Raw genomic sequence first — 23,462 nt, 5'->3', positions numbered from 1 at the left:
TAACATCCACACAGATGCTGAGAATGACAGCCTCAACACTGCATTTAATCTATTATTAGACTCTACTGGCTTTGCTCAAAAAGTAAATGAGTCCACCCACCACTTTAATCATATCTTAGATCTTGTTCTGACTTATGGTATGGAAATATAAGACTTAACAGTATTCCCTGAAAACTCCCTTCTGTCTGATCATTTCTTAATAACATTTACATTTACTCTGATGGACTACCCAGCAGTGGGGAATAGGTTTCATTACACTAGAAGTCTTTCAGAAAGCGCTGTAACTAGGTTTAAGGATATGATTCCTTCTTTATGTTCTCTAATGCCATATACCAACACAGCGCAGAGTAGCTACCTAAACTCTGTAAGTGAGATAGAGTATCTCGTCAATAGTTTTACATCCTCATTGAAGACAACTTTGGATGCTGTAGCTCCTCTAAAAAAGAGAGCTTTAAATCAGAAGTGCCTGACTCCGTGGTATAACTCACAAACTCGTAGCTTAAAGCAGATAACCCGTAAGTTGGAGAGGAAATGGCATCTCACTAATTTAGAAGATCTTCACTTAGCCTGGAAAAAGAGTCTGTTGCTCTATAAAAAAGCCCTCCGTAAAGCTAGGACATCTTTCTACTCATCACTAATTGAAGAAAATAAGAACAACCCCAGGTTTCTTTTCAGCACTGTAGCCAGGCTGACAAAGAGTCAGAGCTCTATTGAGCTGAGTATTCCATTAACTTTAACTAGTAATGACTTCATGACTTTCTTTGCTAACAAAATTTTAACTATTAGAGAAAAAAATTACTCATAACCATCCCAAAGACGTATCGTTATCTTTGGCTGCTTTCAGTGATGCCGGTATTTGGTTAGACTCTTTCTCTCCGATTGTTCTGTCTGAGTTATTTTCATTAGTTACTTCATCCAAACCATCAACATGTTTATTAGACCCCATTCCTACCAGGCTGCTCCAGGAAGCCCTACCATTATTTAATGCTTCGATCTTAAATATGATCAATCTATCTTTGTTAGTTGGCTATGTACCACAGGCTTTTAAGGTGGCAGTAATTAAACCATTACTTAAAAAGCCATCACTTGACCCAGCTATCTTAGCTAATTATAGGCCAATCTCCAACCTTCCTGTTCTCTCAAAAATTCTTGAAAGGGTAGTTGTAAAACAGCTAACTGATCATCTGCAGAGGAATGGTCTATTTGAAGAGTTTCAGTCAGGTTTTAGAATTCATCATAGTACAGAAACAGCATTAGTGAAGGTTACAAATGATCTTCTTATGGCCTCGGACAGTGGACTCATCTCTGTGCTTGTTCTGTTAGACCTCAGTGCTGCTTTTGATACTGTTGACCATAAAATTTTATTACAGAGATTAGAGCATGCCATAAGGTATTAAAGGCACTGCGCTGCGATGGTTTGAATCATATTTGTCTAATAGATTACAATTTGTTCATGTAAATGGGGAATCTTCTTCACAGACTAAAGTTAATTATGGAGTTCCACAAGGTTCTGTGCTAGGACCAATTTTATTCACTTTATACATGCTTCCCTTAGGCAGTATTATTAGACGGTATTGCTTAAATTTTCATTGTTACGCAGATGATACCCAGCTTTATCTATCCATGAAGACAGAGGACACACACCAATTAGCTAAACTACAGGATTGTCTTACAGACAAAGACATGGATGACCTCTAATTTCCTGCTTTTAAACTCAGATAAAACTGAAGTTATTGTACTTGGCCCCACAAATCTTAGAAACATGGTGTCTAACCAGATCCTTACTCTGGATGGCATTACCCTGACCTCTAGTAATACTGTGAGAAATCTTGGAGTCATTTTTGATCAGGATATGTCATTCAAAGCGCATATTAAACAAATATGTAGGACTGCTTTTTTGCATTTATGCAATATCTCTAAAATCAGAAAGGTCTTGTCTCAGAGTGATGCTGAAAAACTAATTCATGCATTTATTTCCTCTAGGCTGGACTATTGTAATTCATTATTATCAGGTTGTCCTAAAAGTTCCCTAAAAAGCCTTCAGTTAATTCAAAATGCTGCAGCTAGAGTACTGATGGGGACTAGAAGGAGAGAGCATATCTCACCCATATTGGCCTCTCTTCATTGGCTTCCTGTTAATTCTAGAATAGAATTTAAAATTCTTCTTCTTACTTATAAGGATTTGAATAATCAGGTCCCATCTTATCTTAGGGACCTCGTAGTACCATATCACCCCAATAGAGCGCTTCGCTCTCAGACTGCAGGCTTACTTGTAGTTCCTAGGGTTTGTAAGAGTAGAATGGGAGGCAGAGCCTTCAGCTTTCAGGCTCCTCTCCTGTGGAACCAGCTCCCAATTCAGATCAGGGAGACAGACACCCTCTCTACTTTTAAGATTAGGCTTAAAACTTTCCTTTTTGCTAAAGCTTATAGTTAGGGCTGGATCAGGTGACCCTGAACCATCCCTTAGGTATGCTGCTATAGACGTAGACTGCTGGGGGGTTCCCATGATGCACTGTTTCTTTCTCTTTTTGCTCTGTATGCACCACTCTGCATTTAATCATTAGTGATTGATCTCTGCTCCCCTCCACAGCATGTCTTTTTCCTGGTTCTCTCCCTCAGCCCCAACCAGTCCCAGCAGAAGACTGCCCCTCCCTGAGCCTGGTTCTGCTGGAGGTTTCTTCCTGTTAAAAGGGAGTTTTTCCTTCCCACTGTAGCCAAGTGCTTGCTCACAGGGGGTCGTTTTGACCGTTGGGGTTTTACATAATTATTGTATGGCCTTGCCTTACAATATAAAGCGCCTTGGGGCAACTGTTTGTTGTGATTTGGCGCTATATAAAAAAATTGATTGATTGATTGATTGATTTTTCTTTCGTTCATTTCAGTTTTGTTTTGTTCCTTTTTGCACTCTTGATTCGCAGGCTTTTCGGTGATGGGAAAGGTGCAGGATCATTCGTACACCTTTTCTTGATGATTTGTGACTTTTTGACTTTTTATTCTTTGTTCAGCTGTAACTGTGTGCCCTGTTTCCGGGCCCTAAATCTCAACAATGCTCTCTGATTGTTGGTCCACTGTTTTCTTCTTACCAGCCGACTCTGCAGTGCTGTAGCTGTGTGGAACCGTTTGTGGCCGCTGTTCATCCGAGTGTTGTTCCTCTAACCCCAGAGGTACAAGGTGATCTTCCCTGCTTCCCCATGTTGTTTGGAAAAGTCAGTGTTTAACAAAGCTCTAGTGATTTCCTTAGTGTTATCTTTAAATATTGGAATTGTAGAGCCCCTCCTGTATCTCCATCGAGCAAGAAAACATATCTAATTGTGCAAAGTCTAAGAAATTCTTGAGTAAACATGTAGCCTCCCCCCCCTACTGAGCAAGCTATGTAATATGCATGTTGCGGACATGAACGAGCAAAGCTCGTCAGCATCTCACCATGTCATTTAGGTCCTTCAGACTTTATTTTGAGTAAATGCTTCAAGGGAGCATTAGCATGGCCAAAACCTTTCAGTTTTTGGGGTTGTGGGGGAGCTCCACCCCCCCAGATCTCCCCACCTTTTTAAGCATTTTTTTTATTTGCCTCTCACATGCCTGGAAAAGCTCCTCGCCTTGTAACCATGTCCTTTAGGTCCTTCAGCCTTTTTATTTGGTATTACAGGGAGACCCTCCTGTCCTGTGCACCAACAGCATTTCCTGTATATTCATTTTGTGAATTGTTCTGTAATTTATGTCTGTAGCATGGCCCAAGCAGAGGGTAACCGCTTTGAGTCTGGTCTGCTTGACTTTTATTTTTCAGAGGGAGTTTTTCCTTACCACTGCTGCTCTGGGGGTTAGTAAGGTTAGACCTAACTTGTGTGAAGCACCTTGAGGCAACTCTGTTGATCTCTGATTACTGATTACTCCTTGAAAAAGTAACTTAGTTACTTTACTGATTACTCAATTGTAAAAGTAACTAAGTTAGATTACTAGTTACTTTTTTAGTTACTTTCCCCAGCTGTCGACAACAACCCTCTGCCACCAACATGACAATGTTACTTGTTTTGTCAAAACTCACTTTATAGTCACCCTTTCTTGGCTTCAATGAAAATAAATACTTGTTTTATAAAAAGTAAAATAAAGACCTCTTTCTTGACCTCATATTTAACTGCTGACAGCACTGTAACAGTAAAAGTTACAATTTCTAATCTACATTGTTTATAAATGTAACTATTAAATTCTTTCTAACGTTGTAACATTTAAATTCTCTCTAAACATTTACGAGGTCTGTTAGAAAAGTATCCAACCTTATTATGTTTTTAAAAAACCATATGGATTTATTTGAATCACGTGTGATTGCGTCAGACAAGCTTGAACCCTCGTGTGCATGCGTGAGTTTTCATGCCTGTCGGTTGCGTCATTCGCCTGTGAGCAGGCTTTGAGTGAGGTGTGGTCCACCCCTCTCATCTATTTTTTATTGTGAATAAATGTCTGAATGATTTGGAGCTTTGCTGCATCAAGTTTTTTCCAGAAACTGTGAGAGACCTCCAGGTGGACACCGTTTGCAAAATTAATATAGCTTTCAGGGACGATTTTATGGGGATTAAACAGATTACGGGGTGTTACTGCCGCTTTAAGGACTGGCCACAACTGCTGAGAGCGCGGCGCGCTCCCAGCCCCCATCGACAGGCCGACACCCCACTGGAACAACCAGATCATTTCCAACGTGAAAGCTTTGTTGATCCGGGACCTTGTCTGACTTTCACAAAAAGGCAGAAGATGTGGACATCAGCACTTTTCCGGCACATTCCACCATTACAGGAGTTTTTTTCATGGAAAGAAAAGCGGAGGGACGCGCCACAGAGCCGTTCATTACGCGGGACAAAACCACCTCGGTGTTGGTCTCTCAGGACAGCTTTCAGGTGGATTTCAGATGGATTCCGGTTGCTTTCCAGTCGTGTGAATATCCGATTGTGATTGTGCATGAGCTGGACATGCCAGAACATGTCCCGTGAGGCTTCATCACGGCGTTGCTTTGCGCCGAGTGGCTGCACCGCGACGCGCGGAAGTCCTCCACACGTCTGTCTTAATGTGCCGGAAAAGTGCTGATGTCCACGTCTTTTCACAATTCCTGTGCTAGTCAGATGACATACCGGATCAAGACAGTGTCCAGTTTAAAAATGAACGGCACATTTCACTGTTACAGGAGTTTTTGTCATGGAAAGAGAAGCTGCTCCACCGCGCGTCGCGGTGCAGCCGCTCGGCGCAAAGCAACGACTTGGAGAAGTAACTTTTATCTGATTGGAAAGATTAACGGGTTAGATTACTCGTTACTAAAAAAAGTGGTCAGATTAGAGTAACGAGCGTTACCGGCATCACTGTTGGTTGAGTTAATCAGGTTTTAAAAAGTAACAGTTTACATCAAGTGTCATGCTTAGTTCATGTTACAGGGTAACATATGTCACATGTCCTAGAATCCAATGGACATTGACCTTGTTTGACCTTTACTTTGGAGCCCAAGCATTCAGCACTGTCAAAACTATTCCATTTATTAATCTTATTAACTCAACCCATAATTAGCATCATTTTATACCAAAATTAGAGCAACTCTTTACCTGAAAACTGTAAAGTCACACAGGTGAGGTTGACTGAAAAAAATGACACCAAACAAGGTAAACAGTTTTTAAGGTTTAATTATTAAGGTAAAACCAAAGCAGTCAAAAATGCCCAATTATACCCTGAATCTCAGAGGGTTAAAACTGAGTGTCCAAAGGACACTAAATACAGGCTGTCACTCCTATGGATTCTCAGCCTTATAGGACAATTAAAATCTTTACACCGGCACTGTGGATGCTGCTGCGTTCATTGTGTTCTGTTGGGATGTTTGAGTGCTGCATGCTAACTATACTACTGTAAACTGCATAAAGCCTACAGTGTGCACAGCAAATGCCTATACTTAAGTGTCCTCTGCAATGGCCATGGCAGCACTGAATAACATGCCATGGTATAAGATTGTCCGTGCAAGCATGGCAATCTGCATAGCAGAAATCCAAATTATTATAGCTATGTGACTACCTTTACTTTTTCACCTTAAAAAAAATAAATAAAAATAATTAATTTTATGTGATAATAATACACAATATCAGATTGGTGGAATACTGCAATTTCTAAGAAATTCAAGGAGTATCAAGTTTTTGCATTTCATTGGCAACTGTCTTGTAAACAAATTTGAATTTCAGGTACTGCAAATAGGCTTTGAATTAATTAGTGTCTTTCATAAAATTAAATTTAAAAGGCTCACCTATGAAATTAGTTAAAGCGTTCATATTGTGTAAAATATTTACCTTTTTAAAATTTCATATATTTGATGTTTCATGTTAAACATTCCCCAAAGTTGTACAGTTCTCCAAATGTGTATGTAGAATGTGTGTTGATAAAAGGAAAATTTTGGCCTGAAATCACTTGGGGTTGTTTATTTATTTTTTTACTTCTGTCTATCTCTGTACTTTTGGGCAGCATAGTGGCTTATGGTTACCACTGGTGCCTCACAGCAAGAAGGTCATGGGATCGCTTCCCACCCTTACTGTGTGGAGTTTGCATGTTCTCCTCGTGTCTGTGTGGGTTTCCTCCAGTTAGTCTGGTTTCCTCTCTCAATCAAAACATGTTTATTTGGGATCTGCTCCTTTCTCTACCCCTGACCAAGGCAGCGTCTCTACACCTAGAGTTGATCCCTGGGCATCAGACTGTGGCTGCCCACTGCTCCTTTTGGTTGCATTTGTGTCTAACTATAATTAGGATGGGTTAAATGCAGAGGACAAATTTTGTTGTATGTATATGTACAATGACAATAAAGGCTCTTCTGCTTCTTCTTCCTCTTCTTGTTTAACCTGAAACATTCTTAGCCAATCTGTGCTTTGTGTGACACTTGCATAGTATGGGAGCCAGTGGGACACTCGGCTTTAACAAGAGAGAGGGTGTAACCAAAAGAAGCTCCTTCCCATTTAAAGCAGCAGGCACAGAAATGTGTTGTTACTTAGAGACTTCAAAATGGAGCAAATGTTTGTAACAAGAATAACCTGTTGTTGTTGTTGTTACTGTTGTTGTTAATACCATTAAAAACGTAATTTTTGTATTGCTATAATATTCTGTGTGAGTATACACTTTATCAGTATCTGACACTTCTGTGCACACAAGATAAGTGAAAAATGTATAATTCAAATAGTGTGGAAGAAATTTTTACAGGCTGTAATATTAGTTATAGCCAGTTAAAACGGACACAAGAGTGTTTTAGGGTCTAAGCACCAGCAAAGCTGGCCAAAGAACCCAATTGTTTTTTTTTGTTGTTGTTGTTGTTTTTTTTTTTTTTATTACCTCCGCCAATAAAGTTTGATCCACATCTGATCCAGATTACAGATTTTGTGGACATTTAAATTTAATATTGAAAACCCCATTTAAAGTATATTTTACATTATAACTTAATCAAACATGCCCTAATCACTCTCATATTTGAAGGTAGGGGCAGACTGGCACTCACTATTGTCTGACAAAGTTTGATCCAGATTGTGGACTTTGTGGACATTTGAATTTAACACTGAAAAGCCCATTTTGTGTACATTTGTCATTATATCTCAATCAAAAGTGCCTCAATCACTCTCTTGTGACAATGAGGTGCAAACTGGCACTCTCAATGAATAGACTTGAAGTTTGATCCACATTGCAGATTTAGCGGATATTTGATTGTTTTTAACACTGAAAAAGCTTTTGATCTATATTTTGTATTATATTTTAACTTATGGAAATTCACTTATAACAGAAATTTGACCTTTAAATTTTTTTCCAAAGTAAAAATTTGTAGAATTGGAAACTAGTGTTGGAGGAGCTTTGTGTTCTATGAGTGCAATGCTCTAGTTTTTATGTTTTTTATTTTCATGGCACCTAAAGTGATTGGGCAGCTGAACCCAGGCCGAGTTGAAATGTGAAATTTACAGGTTTAGTAGAACTCTGGACACTCTACCTGTACACAATAAATAACCAGTGAAAAACACTAGGTGGCGCTATAATTAAAACAACATGTTGACACAAATAACTTTTGATCCATGGGGGCAAACATAGGAAAAGTTTATACCATTGTAACTGCTGGAGTGAGTGCAAAAATAAGCTTGCACAAAACTCTGCCAGGAGTGCGCACCACTGCTAGACATCAAACCAACCACAAAGTTCAACTCAATCCAACTATCATTGCTGTGTGCTGTGATATAGATCTATGCATCCAATAGAAATGAGGCATCAGACCAAAAAAAGCAAGACGAGAGTACAGAAATGTGTGTCAGAGGAACTTCAGAACTGACAGTTTCTGCACAACAGTTTTCTCAAGAAAATCCTTACAAATGTTTTTTTTTTACTTCAAGATTAATGTTGGATTACTGTACATTTTGAAGTTAAAAAATATGTCTTACATTAGAAAACTTGTAATTAAAAAACTTTTAAGTAAAAAAAAGATTCTTCTATAAATTAAAATCATATCTTGTCTGCTGATGTTTCAGATGAGATGATTTCTTGATTAGCATGACAATGAACCTTGGACAATTATTTTTAGACAAATAAAATAGCATGAACATTACAACCCTGTCTCACGGCAAGTCGTGCTTCAGGAGCACGAAATATACATAAATCTATTGGTTCATGATATTGTGACGAAAAGCGCCTCATTTTCATCACGGCAGCACGAATTCATTCTCATTCATTCTGTGATGGCTGCACGAAATAAAAAGTGGAGCGGGGGAGGGGGGGTCGGGGTGGTTATGGTTAGGGTGGGGGGAAGGGGTAGGATTAGGCTATGGTTAAGGTTAGAGCTGGGGGTTGGAGCAGGGTTAGGAATATTGAGTTAAAAAAAAACCCGTATCACGAAAATGTGACTCATTTCATGCCGGGAACACGAAAAAAAAAGTGAGACTGGGCTGGAAAATTAAAGTGTATATTTTTAAGTCTGGTATATTAATTCATTCATATCTGCATTTCTGCATTAAAGGAAACAGCTTTTTCAAATAATAGCATTGTTGCTCTTTAAAGAGTCTTTGTTTTATTAAGAAGAGCAGCAGCAGGTGTGAATTTTAAGAAAGGACAGGTGTGCTGGATCCTCAGAACATTTAACCAGATGAAGGTCTCCTTTGCAGCTTGGACTGCTTGCTGGAGTTTTTGGAGACATTTTCTTCACATTTTGAAGAACAGAGATGTTCCCTTTTTGCTTCTGAACTTCAGGTTTTGGTGTTCAGCTCCATCACTAGAAGTTTTGAAGTGCATCTGTATTTACAAGGTTCTTTGCCCAGCAAATGTTGAAATGTTCCAGATGTGGGACAAGTGAACAAATATACTTCTTAAAATAAAAAGAAACACAAAACAGTGCTGTGCTGTTTCCTTTAATTTTATTTTAACCTTTATTTAACCAGCTTAGTCCCATTGACATCAATATCTCTTTTACAAGGGAGACCTGGGGCCTCATGTACAAACACTTGCGTGGATTTCCTACTGAAACATGGCGTACGCCAAATCCCAGAAACTGGTGTAAGTGTGCACAGGCATGGAGCCACGCACGTTCGATTTGTACATCCCAATCAATGTGGAATTGAGCACATGTGCACAAGTACCAAACTCATCCCTAGCCACCCCTCAATCTGAATATGCAAATTTATTCAAATGGTTTCCATCATCTCTGTGTTGTTGTGTGTAAAAATTAAAGAACTTTTTTCCATTTTGGTCCATGGCCTTCCACACAGGCAGCCGAGTCCACGGCAACCAAAGGAAGCTCATCCATCCCTAAGAACACCAAGAGTTAGCTTTCCACCAGTAACCCTGAACCAGAATCAACCATGCAAGCCAGTCTGACGGCCCCCTTCATTGACCGAGGCCAGCAGGACCCAACTGCACAGCCAGTCCCAGCCCAAGGCACCAAAAGAAGCCCCCTCGCCCCCAAAGAGGAACAAGAGATGGCCTGCCAGGTAGCTTCGAACCAGAACCAGCCCGCCAGCCCCAGTCGCTGACCAAGGCCAACAGGACCTGCCCACACAGCCAGTCCCAGCACAAGGCAGCCAAAAGAAGCCTTCCCAACCTCCAAAGGAAAAGGAGTTTCCCCTATCCGCCACCCAAGGGATGGACCTTTATGCTGTTAGGCCTCAGAAAAAAGAAAGGGCAAGGGACTGGGGATGGCGCATCAGAACCTGCCTCTTTGGAGGTGGAAGCTGACCATGTGCCACCTCCTGCTACCTTGCAGGGCACACCTGGTAAAGCAGTTTTGTGCGCTGAGCGTAAGTGAAAGTGGGCTGTTGACACCATGCCAGGGAATGCACAGCAGCCTAAAAAGAAACATACAAGAGCTGCCATGTCTCTGGCAGTGGGGGGGGAGAATTGCAGGTGATGACCAGCGAAGATCTCTCTGTAGCAGAAAGCTGTACCAACATTCAACATCCTAAGTTTGCATTAAGCAAAGGCCATACATTTCTTAAGAAAGAAGAACCCAACACAGCAAGGCCTGGTATATCTCCAAGTGTCAAAGGGAGACCCTCCAAGCTAACACAGGATCTGCATCTAAAAAGGAGTGAACACACCTTGGAGAGCTGTTGCACCAAGTGGACTGACATGAATCATGGCTCCAACACGAGAGATGTCAATTGAAACAAAGGAGAGGATTATCAAACTCTTAAAAGAGAGTAAATCATCACGCAATGTTGCAAAAGATGTTGGTTGTTCACAGTCAGCTGTGTCTAAACTCTGGACCAAATACAAACAACATGGGAAGGTTGTTAAAGGCAAACATACTGGTAGACCAAGGAAGACAAAGCGTCAAGACAGAAATCTTAAAGCAATATGTCTCAAAAATTGAAAAATGTACAACAAAACAAATGAGGAACGAATGGGAGGAAACTGGAGTCAACGTCTGTGACCGAACTGTAAGAAACCGCCTAAAGGAAATGGGATTTACATACAGAAAAGCTAAACGAAAGGCATCATTAACACCTAAACAGAAAAAAACAAGGTTACAATGGGCTAAGGAAAAGCAATTGTGGACTGTGGATGACTGGATGAAAGTCATATTCAGTGATGAATCTCGAATCTGCATTGGGCAAGGTGATGATGCTGGAACTTTTGTTTGGTGTCATTCCAATGAGATTTATAAAGATGACTGCCTGAAGAGAACATGTAAATTTCCACAGTCATTGATGATATGGGGCTGCATGTCAGGTAAAGGCACTGGGGAGATGGCTGTCATTACATCATCAATAAATGCACAAGTTTATGTTGATATTTTGGACAATTGAAAGGATGTTTGGGGATGATGAAATCATTTTTCAAGATGATAATGCATCTTGCCATAGAGCAAAAACTGTAAAAACATTCCTTGCAAAAAGACACATAGGGTCAATGTCATGGCATAGGGTCAATGTCAATAAGAAGATCTGATTTGATGCAGGTGTTAATTTGGGGGATGAAAATTTACAGGGTGATTCCATAATTTTTTCCTCAGAATTGAGTGATTCCATATTTTTTCCTCTGCTTGGTCTAAAAAAGTAACCATTACTGACTGCCACAATCTTTTTTTTCTTGATTTCTTATAGTGTTTCTTAAAGCCAGAAAGTTGCCATTTGAAATGACTTTAGTTTTGTGTCATGTCTGTGATCTGCTTTTTTTCTACAAAATTAAACAACTGAATGAACATCCTCTGAGGCCGGTGATTCCATAATTTTTGCCAGGGGTTGTATGTCTTTACAACAAGATTCAAGTAAAATCACCTCACTGAAGAATTGCCATCAACTTGTTGACCACAGTCCCGTTTGTCTGGTTAAAATCGACCCCAGATGAACAGATTTCACATTTTGTGAGGAGATCCAAAAACCAGTCTCTCACAGTTCATGGCACAAGAGTGACCCCTGTTGGACAAATTGGGGAAGGGCATGTGACCAACTTGTACAGTATTATAAAGTTCAACCACCTTTAGAAAGTGCATTTTGCTGTTGTAAGAAGAAAAAAAGAGGAAAAGAAAGAAACAAACGTGATAATTTAACCTCACACATGAGATTTATATATGGCATCTTGTGTTCTGATTATACATCGTAGGAAGTTTATCAAGTATGCTTTTTCATATAATTATGTTGTGTGTGTATTTCCACGGAAAACCATTTACAAGAGTTATCCTACAGGACTTGTTTGGTTTTAAAGCGGGAATCTAAGAGTGGTCAGTGATTTATTACACTCAACAAAAATATAAACGCAACACTTTTGGTTTTGCTCCCATTTTGTATGAGATGAACTCAAAGATCTAAAACTTTTTCCACATACACAATATCACCATTTCCCTCAAATATTGTTCACAAACCAGTCTAAATCTGTGATAGTGAGCACTTCTCCTTTGCTGAGATAATCCATCCCACCTCAAAGGTGTGCCATATCAAGATGCTGATTAGACACCATGATTAGTGCACAGGTGTGCCTTAGACTGCCCACAATAAAAGGCCACTCTGAAAGGTGCAGTTTTATCACACAGCACAATGCCACAGATGTCGCAAGATTTGAGGGAGCGTGCAACTGGCATGCTGACAGCAGGAATGTCAACCAGAGCTGTTGCTCGTGTATTGAATGTTCATTTCTCTGCCATAAGCCGTCTCCAAAGGCGTTTCAGAGAATTTGGCAGTACATCCAACCAGCCTCACATCCGCAGACCACGTGTAACCACACCAGCCCAGGACCTCCACATCCAGCATGTTCACCTCCAAGATCATCTGAGACCAGCCACTGGGACAGCTGCTGAAACAATCAGTTTGCATAACCAAATAATTTCTGCACAAACTGTCAGAAACCATCTCAGGGAAGCTCATCTGCATGCTCGTCGTCCTCATCGGGGTCTCGACCTGACTCCAGTTCGTCATCGCAACTTTGCACAGCCATTGAAGAGGAGTGGACCAACATTCCACAGGCCACAATTGACAACCTGATCAACTCTATGCGAAGGAGATGTGTTGCAAATTCTGGTCACACCAGATACTGACTGACCAATAAAACAAAACTGCACCTTTCAGAGTGGCCTTTTATTGTGGGCAGTCTAAGGCACACCTGTGCACTAATCATGGTGTCTAATCAGCATCTTGATATGGCACACCTGTGAAGTGGGATGGATTATCTCAGCAAAGGAGAAGTGCTCATTATCACAGATTTAGACTGGTTTGTGAACAATATTTGAGGGAAATGGTGATATTGTGTATGTGGAAAAAGTTTAGATCTTTGAGTTCATCTCATACAAAATGGGAGCAAAACCAAAAGTGTTGCGTTTATATTTTTGTTGAGTATATAACACTAGACAAAGAAACACAAAGAAAACTATAGTACCAAGAATTCTTGGGGTGGAGCTTTTAACCCTTTAAAAGCACTTGCCCTCGGGTAACTCTCTTACTCTTCACTCTTCCTCCGGCTCTCTTTCTGACTCTTACTCTTCGTCTTTTCTTGGGTCTCGAGACGCGGCCTAGCCCTCCAAAATTTTTATGACCCTTTGTCTGCAACCACATGTTGTGTAAAACTTATTTCTTGTTTGTGTGTGCCAACAAGAAATTACTTTTTCCTTTTTTCAACAGATAACTTTTGCTCAGTTTTTGTAAAGTTAAACGCACAGGTGCATTTAACTTCCTTTTGCGATTTTTCAAATTAAAACCTTTTTTCTTCTTGAACTCCAAATTCATCTCACAAACATTTTTCTTACAAAGTCAGCTATTTTTGTCTCGAGTTTTTTGATTTGATCCAGCTTCCAAAGATGAATTTTTGTTTTGGCGAATAGAATAAATAAAGACACTCAAGCCTTTATTCTGATAATCCCAGACTACAAGCACTGCAGAGATAAAAACATCCAGGTCAGCTGAGATGTCAACAGCAATTTGAACCACCTCTGCAAGTCACAGCTTAACAATGGAAAGCGTCTCCGGTAACCAGTGAAACTGGGCGTGGTGACCAGCAGTCTCTTTGTCAAGGTCCCTGAAGCAGCTGTGTGACGGATGGATCATCGACTGAAAATGAGATGATTCCAGCACCTGACCTACGGAGACCAAACTGCACAGTGCCTTCAAACTATGACCAGGCTACGGTGTCAGATAAAAACAGAGTGGCTTTTATTTAATCCTATTCACCTTCACTAACCATCTCACGTTAATAAATACCAAAGTAAATTCCCTGCTGATTAGGATCAAATTAATTCTTAAATTCCTGCAACTAAACCAAATTATCTGAATGTCATATAATAATTGCTCAGTGAAATTCATCATCATCAAATTGCCTGCCTGTGATATGTACTGTTATTTAACTCCTGACTGAGTTAAATAAATGTTTAAACGTGTGAAGTTGTCTGTGATTTTGTATGGTTTTACTCCTGAAGATTAGAGACTGATCTTGTAATTGTAATTCATTATTATCAGGTTGTCCTAAAAGTTCCCTAAAAAGCCTTCAGTTAATTCAAAATGCTGCAGCTAGAGTACTAACGGGGACTAGAAGGAGAGAGCATATCTCACCCATATTGGCCTCTCGTCAATGGCTTCGTGTTAATTCTAGAATAGAATTTAAAATTCTTCTTCTTACTTATAAGGTTTTGAATAATCAGGTCTCATTGTTATGTGTCGGACGCAGCTCGGAGAACCGACCAGCGTTTGAAGGACCCAGTATGAAATAAGCAGAGCACGGTACAAAGGCTAACTGAATTTAATACATAACAGTGATAATACAGAAAGGTGCGGTCTGGCGTGGTGCGCTCCCAGCAGCGCTAACGGTCCGGAGCCAGAAGCTGTTTCGGACCCAAGGACCCCGCCGACACCCCCCAGGTGGCCGCAACAACCGAGTCTGTGAAAGAAGGAACCATTATGTGAGTCCACACTCTACACACAGAACACTTAAAGGTGTACAAACAGCAAACACTTCCTGGCTTGATTGCTGATCAGCTTCCAACCTGCAGGCATGGAACATCCAGTTCACAAAACTCCACCGCAGTGGAAGCTGATACATGACTAACAAACAGCTCAATACAATAAGGTGTGAGGGACACCACATTTACTGACTGTATAACTGTTAGTCACAAAATCTAACGTACCTCAGGAAGTGTGCTGACGAGCGTGAGACCTCACCCCCTCCTCTTTCACAGACTGTGCATCAAACCTGGACGTTTCTCAGCATCCGCTGCTGATGAGATGGCTCCCGAGACGACGATCTCACCCGTCTGGTCACAAGGTCGAGTCTCTGGCAAATACACACTGTGCACTCCAGTCTTAAATGCCAACATGCTCCAATCCATCCAGATGCACCTCAGCTGTGAGTCCTGACGAGTCGCAGGTGATCAGGGTGAGGTCCTGACAGCCTCAGCAACACAGCCACTCAGTCCCAAACGCACGCCACCTGGGAGGAAAACAAAAAGACAAACAAACCGGCAGCCAGGCCCCCCCAGCCATATAACACTCATCTTATCTTAGGGACCTCGTAGTACCATATCACCCCAATAGAGCGCTTCGCTCTCAGACTGCAGGCTTACTTGTAGTTCCTAGGGTTTGTAAGAGTAGAATGGGAGGCAGAGCCTTCAGCTTTCAGGCTCCTCTCCTGTGGAACCAGCTCCCAATTCAGATCAGGGAGACAGACACCCTCTCTACTTTTAAGATTAGGCTTAAAACTTTCCTTTTTGCTAAAGGTTATAGTTAGGGCTGGATCAGGTGACCCTGAACCATCCCTTAGTTATGCTGCTATAGACGTAGACTGCTGGGGGGTTCCCATGATGCATTCTTTCTTTCTCTTTTTGCTCTGTATGCACCACTCTGCATTTAATCACTAGTGATCGATCTCTGCTCCCCTCCACAGCATGTCTTTTTCCTGGTTCTCTCCCTCAGCCCCAACCAGTCCCAGCAGAAGACTGCCCCTCCCTGAGCCTGGTTCTGCTGGAGGTTTCTTCCTGTTAAAAGGGAGTTTTTCCTTCCCACTGTAGCCAAGTGCTTGCTCACAGGGGGTCGTTTTGACCGTTGGGGTTTTACGTAATTATTGTATGGCCTGCCTTACAATATAAAGCGCCTTGGGGCAACTGTTTGTTGTGATTTGGAACTATATAAAAAAATTGATTGATTGATTGATTGATAGCCGCAAACAAATAGTTTACAAAATCAACAATCACAAAGCAGGCAGCCAAATGGAAATTGGCTGTCTCAATAAATCCAAACAGGGTGCATCACATGGTGCTTCAATGGAAGATGGAACAAACAGTGTGGTTAGTGCTGTTCTTTCTCAGCATTAAGTTTGTGGGTTAAAATTTTCCAGACTCGTCTACTTTTTGTGTGGTTTAGTTACACAACCAATGCATGAATTATGCAAAACTGTCTACACAGATGGCACAAATATGCAAAAAATATATACATATATTTGGGGCCAGTGCTCCCAGATACAGCTGATGGTTTTCAGCCCAAAAGCTGTTCAGAAACTACTCAAATATACAAAAAACCTACCCAATATACAGTGAGGAAAATAAGTATTTGAACACCCTGTGGTTTTGCAAGTTCTCCCACTTATAAATCATGGAGGGGTCTGAAATTTTTATCTTAGGTGCATGTCCACTGTGAGAGACATAATCTTTAAAAAAAAAAAAAAAGGAAATCACAATGTATGATTTTTTTTAATAATTTATTTGTATGTTACTGCTGCAAATAAGTATTTGAACCCCTACCAACCAGCAAGAATTCTGGCTCACACAGACCTGTTAAATTTTCTTTAAGAAGCCCTCTTTTCTGCATTCTCTACCTGTATTAATTGCACCTGTTTGAACTTGTTACCTGTATAAAAGACACCTGTTCACACAATCAATCAATCACACTCCAACCTGTCCACCATAGCCAAGACCAAAGAGCTGTCTAAGGACACCAGGGACAAAACTGTAGACTTGCACAAGGCTGGGATGGACTACAGGACAACAGGCCAGCAGCTTGGTAGAAGACAACAAGTGTTATGATTATTTATTAGAAAGTGGAAGAAACACAAGATGACTGTCAATCTCCCTCTGTCAAGGTCTCACTTTGTGGGGTAAGGATGATTCTGAGAAAGCTCAGAACTACACAGGAGGACCTGGTCAATGACCTGAAGAGAGCTGGGAGCACAGTCACAAAGATTACATTAGTAACACATGATGCTGTCATGGTTTAAAATCCTGCAGGGCAGCAAGGTCCTCCTGCTCAACATGGGTGCAATTTGGTGGGGGATAGGGGGGACATGTCCCTCCCACCTTTTCAACCAGGGGGGACAGAATATGGTATGTTCCCCCTACCTTCTGACATATATGTGTGTACTTGAAACATGCTATGCCAGTCTTATGTGCAAACCATGTCAGTCTTATGTGCAAAACCATGTCAGAATAGTATCTTTGTTTCTGCAAGTTTGTATTTTTAGCAGCATTGACTTGTTTACAGCACCTGTTTCTTGTTTGTCACATTCTTAATTTTTTTGGGACTGCATTTGCCCAGATTTTAAACCAAAAATAGTTGCCTCTAGGGACTAGTGTCTACACATAAGTATCAATGGACCATATGCTAATTTACTAAATTCTGAAAGTTAGAAAAGGAAATCAGAAAAGCTATCTGGGACCTCAGAAAGCCCATCTGCAATTATTGCTTGGTCTCCAAAATCAGTCTATACAAGCGAAATTATGTTCAGTATGAGTGTTGTCATTAGTACCACTTTGAAAATTAAATTCATGATAAGTAATTTATCCTAAACTTATTATCTGTTGTTTTTTCAAACTTATGCAAAAATAAATCTTGAGAAAAAAATATAGTATGCGATAGTTAATAATTATTAAGAGCCTGTTCTTTCATATTTATGAATACATTTTACCACATTGCAGTTGTTTTTTTTTTTTAATGAAAACTCAACCTATCATTCTTTTTGAGTTCTACACATGTGGTGATACCTTATTTACACCAGGATATTAATAAAATCAATGCCAGCTATTCTCAGAATAAAGTACTTATATCCACAGTTTCAAATTGCATAAGTCAAATGGTGTTCACTTTATGGTCTTCTCAAAACATTAAAATTACTGTTCTGGATGCTCAGAATGCAACTGAGCTTATCTAGTTGGATTCTGGGGCCTAAAGCGACCCCCAGACTCCTGGCCTATGGGCTTCGGCCCTGCGGGCCTCGCACTTTGTCCCCCCCAATTTCTAGTTCTAAATTGCGCCCTTGCTGCTCAAGCCAGCACATGTCCAGGCCCATTTGAAGTTCACCAGTGACCATCTGGATGATCCAGAGGAGGCATGGGAGAAGGTCATGTGGTCAGATGAGACCTGAATAGAGCTTTTTGGAAACAACTCCACTTACCATGTTTAGAGGATGAGAACAACCCAAGAAAACCATCCCAACCGCGAAGCATGGGGGTGGAAACATCATACTCTGGGGGTGCTCTTCTGCAAAGGGGACAGGACGACTGCACCGTATTGAAGGGAGGATGGATGGGGTCATGTATTGAGAGATTTTGGCAAACAACGTCCTTCCCTCAGTAAGAGCATTGAAGATGGGTCATGGCTGGGTCTTCCAGCATGACAATGACCCCAAACACACAGCCAGGGCAACTAAGGAGGGGCTCCATAAGAAACATTTCAAGGTCCTGGAGTGGCCTGGCCAGTCTCCAGACATGAACTCACTAGAAAATCTTTGGAGGGAGCTGAAACTCCAAACCTGAAAGATCTAGAGAAGATCTGTATGGAGGAGTGGAAAAAAAAATCCCTGCTGTAGTGTGTGAAAACCTGGTGAAAAACTACAGGAAATGTTTGACCTCTGTAATTGCAAACAAAGGCTACTGTACCAAATATTAACATTGATTTTCACAGGTGTTCAAATACTTATTTGTAGCAGTAACATACAAATAAATTATTAAAAAATCATACATTGTGATTTCCGGATTTTTTTTTTAGATTATGTCTCAGAGTGGACATGCACCTAAGATGAAAATTTCAGACCCCTCCATGATTTCTAAGTGGGAGAACTTGCAAAATCGCAGGGTGTTCAAATACTTATTTTCCTCACTGTATGTTGTTCAGTATTTTAATCTTTCCTGGTTTCTTAGGGTGTGTCATAAAAGTAATGCAGCTGATACATCCATATAAATCCAAAAGCAACAAACTGCAGCAGCCAACCACCACCTATGAACCATGCGATGATGTCATGAGCCCTTCTCTACTCCTTGGAAAGCACGTGATTTGCAAAGTCATAATAGCTTAACTCAAACCATTTGAGGGTCAGTATGAATGGTGGAAGGGTTGTGTGTTAAGCAAGGATAAAGTGGATCAATTTTGGACAGAACTGATCAAATGTCAGGACCACACACAACCTATATATATTATATATAACCAATATATTATGGTATCACTGAATCACACAGAAATAATTTATGGCACTGGTGTCAAACATTGAAGGCACAGGGTTTGCTCTCTGAGTGTCTTTTCAGATATTTACAAGTGTAGCGATGCGCAGAGGCGCGAAGCTCGCTCATGGTAAACTGTGTCATAAACAAGAAGTGCCAAATTTTGACTCCACAGTGAAACAGGAAATGTCAAATGTTGAACACTTCCTGGATCGACACTTCTAAATGTTGAGTCAACATTGAATCTGGGAACACTAAAGTGGGCCGCAGCATGCAACGTGACACATTAGCTCAGTGAATGTGCAGGGGGTTAACAGGGCCGTAGTTGGGGTGTTTGAGGGGGCAAAGCTCCCAAGAATCTGAAGGCTTTTTAGCCGTGCTAATGTTACCCAGAAGCATTTCCTGAAAATAAAGTCTGAAGCACCTAAATGAGATGGTGAGGACTTTGCATGCATGTGAGATGCAAATAAAGAAAAATGCTTAAGATGGCCATTGTTAGGGGGTCTGGGGGAGCACAGGTTTTTAGCCATGCTAATGCTCCCCAGAAGTATTTACTGAAAGAAAGGTCTGAAGGACCTTAATGACATGGTGAGATGCTGAAGAACTTCACTTGTTCATGTATGTGACATATACATATTACCCTTTATAATCAAGATGAAATGGATCACCAGGTCTCCTAAGACAGCTATTGTGGACACATTTGCAACCGAAACACCATGTTTGAAATATTACATCTTTTGCACAGGACTGTGTATGTTTAAAAGCTTTTACATGTTTGCATGAACCATGCTCAGCACCTTGAGGTTTTCTCCTTTGACACCTGGAAGTTTGCATATTCTGACATGGCCGTGGCTCACGCCCGCTACAAGGCAAACATGAAAAACAGTGTAGAAAATTTGGATGATTTCTCTTGCAAATCCTGTGAGCTAAGCAGGGAGAGACTGCAGCCATCGCTCACATGTGAATATCAGTCTGATCTGACAGTACTGGAACAATAAGACTGATTAATTTAGCTGTACATTGAAAATATTTTATGTTGAAGAAGAAATATTGAATATTAGAATTTCATTTTTTATTTCATTGACTTTTCTTTTTAAAAGGTAGTGACTATACCCTCGAAAATGCTGTGCGTGTCCTATGTACTATACCCACATGTGCCACCGGGGAACAGTGACATTGAATGTGTTGAGTCAAGGTGTATATAAACGTATGTCAGCAGCTATAACGCACAGAATACAGTAGAATAAAAGTTGTCAGGCTATTTAATAACATAAGAAACACATGGGGACATGTCCCTTTTGTTATATGGCTGGGGGGGCCTGGCTGCCGGTTTGTTTCTGTCTTTTGGTTTTCCTCCCAGGTGGCGTGCGTTTGGGACTGAGTGGCTGTGTTGCTGAGGCTGTCAGGACCTCACCCTGATCACCTGCGACTCGTCAGGACTCACAGCTGTGGTGCATCTGGATGGATTGGAACATGTTGGCATTTAAGACTGGAGTGCACAGTGTGTATTTGCCAGAGACTCGACCTTGTGACCAGACGGGTGAGATCGTCGTCTCGGGAGCCATCTCATCAACAGCGGATGCTGAGAACGTCCAGGTTTGATGCACAGTCTGTGAAAGAGGAGGGGGTGAGGTCTCACGCTCGTCAGCACACTTCCTGAGGTACGTTAGATTTTGTGACTAACATTTATACAGTCAGTAAATGTGGTGTCCCTCACACCTTTTTATATTGAGCTGTACGTTAGTCATGTATCAGCTTTCACTGCAGTGGAGTTTTGGGAACTGATTGTTCCATGCCTGCAGGTTGGGAAGCTGATCAGTAATCAAGCCAGGAAGTGTTTGCTGTTTGTACACCTTTAAGTGTTCTCTCTGTGTGTAGAGTGTGGACTCACATAATGGTTCCTTCTTTCACAGACTCGGTTGTTGCGGCCACCTGGGGGGTGTCGGCGGGGTCCTTGGGTCCGAAACAGCTTCTGGCTCCGGACCGTTAGCGCTGCTGGGAGCGCACCACGCCAGGCCGCACCTTTTGTTATTATATTATCACTGTTATGTATTAAATTCAGTTAGCCTTTGTACCGTGCTCTGCTTATTTCATACTGGGTCCTTCAAACGCTGGTCGGTTCTCCGAGCTGCGTCCGACACATAACAGTAGTCTCTGGCCAAACATCACGGACCCAGCGGTAGCAGAGACGGTAACGCGCCGGGAAGGCGGCAGCAGACGTTCAGTGGTTATCCGGATCAGTTGCGGGGCTCTCCGCCCGGAAGGTGCGTGTTTGAGAACCCATTATTGGATACTGATTTGTGCTCTCTTGCAGCCGTGTTCCTGTGTTGTGCCTTATCCGTGGGTCGTGGTGGAGTGTGACTGGCGACGGCTTCGCGTCACACTCCGACCGGATAAGAGGTTTAAACGGGAGCTGCAAGAGTGCGTTTGTAATGGGTTCACGCGCACGGCGGAGCTCTGTTAGCACGGGTCGCTGGGCCACACCTGTGCTAAGAGACTGTCAGAAACAAGGGCAAAGATGCAGCCAGTTCAACCAGTCTGTTGGAGGATGAACGCAGACACGGTTTCCAGCCATGGTCCCTGGAGGGGGGTGTTTCTCCTGGGCCAGGTGTGTGTGGTCGCCGGGAGGCTTCCCGTGAGGGTGGGGTACTGTTATATGGCTGGGGGGGCCTGGCTGCCGGTTTGTTTCTGTCTTTTGGTTTTCCTCCCAGGTGGCGTGCGTTTGGGACTGAGTGGCTGTGTTGCTGAGGCTGTCAGGACCTCACCCTGATCACCTGCGACTCGTCAGGACTCACAGCTGTGGTGCATCTGGATGGATTGGAACATGTTGGCATTTAAGACTGGAGTGCACAGTGTGTATTTGCCAGAGACTCGACCTTGTGACCAGACGGGTGAGATCGTCGTCTCGGGAGCCATCTCATCAACAGCGGATGCTGAGAACGTCCAGGTTTGATGCACAGTCTGTGAAAGAGGAGGGGGTGAGGTTTCACGCTCGTCAGCACACTTCCTGAGACTCGGTTGTTGCGGCCACCTGGGGGGTGTCGGCGGGGTCCTTGGGTCCGAAACAGCTTCTGGCTCCGGACCATTAGCGCTGCTGGGAGCGCACCACGCCAGGCCGCACCTTTTGTTATTATATTATCACTGTTATGTATTAAATTCAGTTATCCTTTGTACCGTGCTCTGCTTATTTCATACTGGGTCCTTCAAACGCTGGTCGGTTCTCCGAGCTGCGTCCGACACATAACACCTTTTATGTATCTATTTAACCCCCCTGTACCAGTAGTACGTGAGTATGCTTGATGGTTAGCACTGTTGCCTCACAGCAAGAAGGTCGTCAGTTCAATTCCTACCTGTGGCGTTTCAGACCAGTCATGTTTTTTTCATGCTCCCGTCATGAAATGATTCAAATTTTCGTGACAGAGTTTTTTTTTACTCACTATTACTAACCCTACTCCTAACCCTAATCCTACCCCCAACCCTAACCTTAACCTAACCCTACTAGAAATTTATAGGATTGCACCAAATAACACCAAATTGAATTGTTCCATAATAAGTGTCATCCCTGAAATGTATCACAGGGCATGATGTGTCTAGATGTGTATCTTATAATTGTATTAGGGAGAAATACACACCCCTCGTCCCCACAGTATACCTGTTCTCCAATCACAAAAGTATATAAATTGCTTTAATACCACTAAATAATGGCTTTGGAATTAGTTCTGCTGAGACATCTTTTATCAGAGTAGCATCAAGGTTATAAGCACAACAACGTGGAAATTTATGCTAATTCAAAAACCAACAAACCGAAACGAGTACATCTTTGTACAATAAAAAAAAAATAAACACTTTGTCTACAGTTTAATATTGTACAACACATTGCACCAAAAAACAAAAGAATATATTAATAAAATATTATCTCTCATAAATATAGATTGCATATTACATAATCAACACCCCTGAGTCATGTATAATCAGTGGTGGGCACAGATAACCAAAAAATTAACTTCGATAACAGATAATCAGATAACTGAAAAGTTATCTTCGATAAAGATAAAACAATAAACCACCCAAAAATGTATTGGAAGTTACA

The sequence above is a fragment of the Thalassophryne amazonica genome, chromosome 15 (assembly GCF_902500255.1).
Source record: "Thalassophryne amazonica chromosome 15, fThaAma1.1, whole genome shotgun sequence".
NCBI classification, from domain to species: Eukaryota; Metazoa; Chordata; class Actinopteri; order Batrachoidiformes; family Batrachoididae; genus Thalassophryne; species Thalassophryne amazonica.
This window is presented reverse-complemented; position numbering follows the sequence as displayed.